This window comes from Xenopus tropicalis, chromosome 5, assembly GCF_000004195.4.
Source record: "Xenopus tropicalis strain Nigerian chromosome 5, UCB_Xtro_10.0, whole genome shotgun sequence".
Lineage (NCBI taxonomy): Eukaryota > Metazoa > Chordata > Amphibia > Anura > Pipidae > Xenopus > Xenopus tropicalis.
In genome coordinates this window covers 36464523-36470532 of record NC_030681.2, presented here as the reverse complement: position 1 = coordinate 36470532, position 6010 = coordinate 36464523, and the positions used below count along the sequence as shown (strand labels likewise).

General features: G+C 41.0%; 1 pseudogene; it reads right to left on the bottom strand.

Moving 5' to 3' along the window:
• Positions 1-2397: 2397 nt before the first annotated feature.
• LOC101734533 lies at positions 2398-3954 on the bottom strand (annotated as a pseudogene).
• Between the last annotated feature and the right edge of the window lie 2056 nt (positions 3955-6010).

Genomic DNA, 6010 nt, shown 5'->3' with positions numbered 1-6010 from the left:
GCCAAATTAGCTACAAGTATACAAAAAAGAGGGGGATTGATCAATGCACATTCCCTGAACAACTGTTTCACTACTAATTTAGTATCTATGCAAGTAAATAATATTTAGAATCTATGGGGCTGATTTACTTACCCACGAACGGGTCGAAATGAGTCCGATTACGTTTTTTTCGTAATGATCGGTATTTTGCGATTTTTTCGTATTTTTTGCGATTTTTTTGGCTTCTTTACGAATTTTTCGTTACCAATACGATTTTTGCGTAAAAACGCGTTTTTCGTAGCCATTACGAAAGTTGCGTAAAATCTGGCGATTTTTCGTAGCGTTAAAACTTGCGCAAAAAGTTGCGCTTTTTTCGTAGCGTTAAAACTTACGCGAAACTTTGCACCTTTTAAGTTTTAATGCTACGAAAAATGCGCAACTTTTTACGCAACTTTCGTAATGGCTACGAAAAACTCGCGTTTTTACGCAAAAATCGTATTGGTAACGAAAAATTTGTAAAGAAGCCGAAAAAATCGCAACAAATACGAAAAAGTCACAAAATGTTCGTTTTCAAGTTGGAACTTTTCCAATTCGGGTCGGATTCGTGGGTTAGTAAATCAGCCCCTAAGTGTGTATTGACAAAAACAGGGGTTATTAGTTTCAAAGTTATGATCATAAAATTGGCAAGGCACCATACCTCGTCAAGGTAAACCCCATATAGTGGTTCTAACTATTTACCTCTGGTTATATCTCCTGACCAGGGCACCGGTTTTATTCACAGGGCTTAGCCCTCCCCATCATTTGTATTTATCCTGCCCTTCTGGGCTATTGGCACAGATATGTGATTGCAGTATTAATGTCATTAATTGCCAATAAACAAGAGGTAAATGCCAGCCAGGGCCACCCAAAGGATGAAACAAATTCCTATACAATATATTGGAGTAAAACCATGTTTTATTCAAAGAGAACTAAAGGTATAATCAATGGAAGGGTTCCCAGGCCAGTGCTCCAGTTTGCTAAAAACTGCTTCGGACTCTTCCATCTGTCAGGCTTTTCGGGATTTCCAACACTGATCGCAGACAACAAGATGACAATATCACACAAGTGGCTCACACAACCCAAAACCCACACGAGGCTTCAACATGGGGGCTTGTGTGAAGTGGAGAGAAGCCTGTGAGCCAAAGAAAACGTAGTACCAAAGGGAGAGGCATATACTTTGTGATGCGCCATGTAATGACTCGCCATGACACGTGTACACCAGCACCTGTATGCAAGCGGACCTCGTTGCTGCAATTCGTACGCCTGTGCACTAAGCTACACTGGTCAGGAGTGGGCGTCACAGCTGCAGAATCAGAGCATGCAGAAGGACATACTGTAAGCGGTAAGTATCCTTACACCATCTTCTCTTTGTTCATGTCCAGGCAGCTCATGCACTGTAGAGTGCCATGTCTAATGTTGTAAATCCACCAAACACCCATAAAAGTTTCATTGTGGGTCTGTTTTATGGGAATGGAAAATCTTATAGGCTCTAGTCAGGGTCAGATTCTGTTGTTCCATATGTATGTTGTTTTTGGGCTCCTTCTTTTATTAGTCATTTATTCTGTGCTGTTACTGTCTGTAGTATAAGGAAGCCCATAGACTGCTAGTACCAACCTTTTAGGTTGATACGAAAATGCAGTAAATAAGGGATCAGGCAGAGGCAATGGTCAAAAGGCAGGCAGTGGACTTTCAGCGCCAGAATGCGCACCAACACGCAAAAAAGAGGACGAGCCCGGAGACTAGCGGTAAGAGCGTGCTTCAGTCTCCCAGCACTCGTAAGAGTCACATTATCAAAAACATGGGTAAATTCCATATAGTGGTCCTAAATATTTAGCTTTGGTAAGATTTGCACCTCCAGTTATTATTGGCTGTATTATCTTAGAAAAAGTCTTCTGCTCAAAGTGTTGGCTTACTGGCTGTTATGTCAATATTATAAAGGCATAAGTCCAACATAATGGTGCTAGAAGTCTATGCAAGTTGTAGCAAGTTTATCATTTGGCTTGTGCCCTTTGTGATTACTGTTCAAAATCAGCCCCTTGCCATCCTTCCCATTGCTGGTGTATTATGGTGAGCATAACTGTTAACTGATGGTCCTATATTAATAAGTGGTATTGGTTGTATTATCTTAGGAAAAGTTTTAGTTGTAGAAATGTTACCATTTGGCTTTTTTTTTCCCAGAGTGATTATTGTGTGAAATCGCCCCCTTGCCATCCCTCCCATGCTGGCTATAGGATTTGACTTAAAATGCCAGCACTGACGATATTCACAAAACATGCAAGTGCTTTATTTATGTGTTTTATTCAAAGGCAAAGAAAACCAAGTCATTGGCCCTCCCACCCTCCCAATGCCAATAGACTGTTGGTTTCCAGTTTTCTCATATCTTGTCTTTAATGTCAGTGTTTTTTTAGTCCCATTAATTAATGTTCTATTTCAAACAGTCACAGGAATGTTATTGAACCCTGGTTTTATCAATACTTTGAATAGTCCAAAAACAGGTTTGTGGTCCGATTGTCTCATAAGTGAACAAGAGCCATATTTCAGAAGATGGATATCATCCTGATGCCGGCTCTTGTACAACACTCGATCAGTGTAGGAAGGCGTCCTCTGTTTCTTACTGGTGTCATAGACATCGGATCCGATATCAAATCTATATGTGGGACGGAAATGGATTTCGCCTTCCTTAAAGCCTTTGAATATAGAACCTTTAGTCACCTCTTCTGACAGCTGATCATACTGCAGGAGGGACCTCATGTCATTCTCTGGAAGGTTCTCTAGGATGGAATCAACTTCACTCCGACTCTTGCTCAAGCGGAAATTGAAATCCCCAAACCAGAAGACTTCATCAAACCGACTTGTGGCATCATCGGGATCAGAGTAAATGGGGTTTGTGTCTGGAACATTTTTTGGGAGCTGCAGGTCTTTGATTATTTTCTCATAATTCTGGATTCTTTGCTTTACTTTGGAATCTCCTGCCGCAAAGTGGGCATTGATAAAAAGGAATGAGGTTCCAAAGAATGTAAATGAAGCAGCCACAGCCCCTTTGGTCTTAATCATTGGGAAGAATCTCGTAGTGACGGTTGCATATTCAACCTCAGAGCAGAACCACGCGAGATCTCGCCTGATAAACAGAGACAGGTACAGGACACCGTGAGCTGCTGAGTGGAGCAAAACATAACGATGCCCCAGTGTCAGCTGCAGGCGATATTGCCATTCTTGCCTGTAGGGGCAGCCTTCTTGCACTCCAATAACATACAAGTCTTGTGCAGACTCGGCGCCCAATGGAAACAGGAAATCATCCAGTCTCTCTGGAAGATCCTTTTTTCCATTCATATTCCAGGTGGCAATAAATATCCTAAGATTTTTTTGTGGAAGATGCCGTTGCAGTTCTTCTTCTCCAAGTAAGCCTTGACCAACCAAGAACCTCTCTTTTAGATGCCTCTTATGGCTGGTCTGGCTGGGAGAAACACCAGTAAGCTTTTTAGCGGGGTTACTGCAATACCAGTCAATGGCTAATACAAAGATAAATACCAGGAGAACAAAGAGAAAAACTAGCAAGTTCTCATCATTCTCCTCATCTTCATCATTCTCTATATCTTCATATTCTGGGTTTCCTTTGTGGAACTCCAGTGATGTCTGACGTGTATAAAGAAGGGCTGTGAATATCATTACTGATAATAGATGGGCCCAACCCATCCCCCTTCTGTAGGGATGTCTCCGAAAATGGCCAACAGCCCAGTGAGTGGCAACTGCCAAGGAAAATACCATTAGGATAACTGAACCCAACGGGTAGATCTCTTCAATCTCTGTATCTTTAACATCTCTAAATTCAAATTGTTCTGGTGTAAGTATCTCTTTCTGGGTCAGTGATGATCGATCAGAGGAATGAAAACATTGTTCCAAAAGGATAAGGAAAGCAATGAAAGGTGGGAAATTCATTGTTTGCGAAAGGTTGCTGAGCTCTAGTCAGCAGATGTTGTTCGAAGCAAGTCACCACTTCGAACTGAGCTCTGTGCTCAGTGTTGGGCTTTTATAGCCTGTTGTTGCCATGGTAATCGCATACTAATGAGTTTGTTGTGATGTCACAATGCGGTTGCTATGGTGATCACACAAAGAAGATGAGCAACAAACTAATCTTATCAGTGTTGCCATGGTAACCGCATACTAATGAGCTTGTGTTTACTTATCAGTGATGTCACAATGTGGTTGCTATGGTGATCACAAAATAGAAGATAAGCAACAAACTAATCTTATCAGTGTTGCTATGGGAACCGCATACTAATGAGCTTCTGTTTACTTGTTGTTTACTTGCGGTTGCTATGGTGATCACACAATAGAGCTAAACCACAAACTAATCTGTTTACTAGTATAGGATTGTCTTTAACCCTTTCACTCCCAGAGGATTTGGGCCTGCTGGTACTTGTATTGCCAGACAATATTTGAACATTTTGTGATCTTTTACTTTAGGGGCATTTTATGGGGGCAATTTTAGTTTACCAAAGAAAACTATAAATCTTTTTTTTTTAGGACAACCTAAGCTTTTAAACCATGAGGGATTTTTGCAATTTCATAGCAAGATATTACTGAAAGAATGAAAAAAAAACATATTTTCTATATATTTTTTCACTCCAGATGAAGGTTTGTGTGAGACCGAAACGTTGAGTTATAAACCTTTTCTATTTTTACATTTACGTTTTGCTCACAATTCTTTTAATCCCAGGAGTGCTGTCCTTTTCCAGTGCATTTTTTTTGTTACTAGCACCCAGGCTTTGTTGCTGCAAATGGTGTGCACCCTTTGGACTATTTAATATTTTCTATAATATATTATAGTAACAAAAAAATGCACTGGAACAAGGACAGCACTCCTGGGATTTAAAGAATTGTGAACAAAATGTAAATGCAAAAATAGAAAAGGTTTATTACTCAACGTTTTAGTCTCACACAGAAACCTTTCTATATCAGAAACATACGTTATAAACATAAATACAACAGTACAGTATCTAGTATAATTAAGTCTTAAGCAACTGGACTTTTCTGCTTTTATCTTGAAAATGTTTCACCACTCATCCGAGTGGCTTCTTCAGTTCAAATTACTGGTAGGGAATTCATGGATATCAAAAAGGCCTCCACACCAGTCACCTTATGACCCTTATGGTCTGCAGCTAGGGTGAACCATTAATACATGAAACCATTCTGTATTTTCCTTCAGTACACAGGGGCATGTCTACATCATACATAGTGCCAACTAAAGGTCCCCATACACGGTAAGATCCGCTCGTTTGGCGAGATCGCCAAGCGAGCGGATCTTCCCCCGATATCCCCACCACCCTGGGGCCAAACGACCGGATTATATAGGCAGCAATGTATCAGTCGGTTCGGGGACCGCATCAACGAGCCGATGCGGCCCCCGATCCGACTGAATCTTTTAACCTGGCCGATCGATATCTGGCCAATTTCAGGCCAGATATCGGTAGGCCAGTCCGCTAGTTTCTGCCTCTACACAGGCAGATAAGATACCGAGTCGGTCCAAGGGACCGATATCGGCAGCTATTATCAGCCCGTGTATGGGGGCCTTAATACACTGTATGGTGCCAACTTCCAGAAGAGTTAATGAAAAAAGAAAAAATAAATCTGGCAGGGATGACTTTCACTAAAGAATTTTGTTGCATTTCCAATGAGGGTTTAAATGGCTAATTTGAAGAGCAAAGGGGTGCAAACGCAAGGGTTTTAGGGACAGTTGATAGTGCCCTTTAAATGCATTCTGTAGTGTTGTCTAATTAACATCCCTAATTAACATTCTAAATCAGCACTTATAGTCACATGTGGCTGCTGATCCTTATACAGTTCTTAGCATGCTGTGGGTAACCAATTTGTACAGTGTAAGCCACAGAAATGCGGTGCCAGTTGGTTACTTAGCCTGGATCTTTCCATAAGTCCCACTGTCCTCCCCATTATAACATTTTTTCATGTCATATATTAGGACAGTCAACTCAGA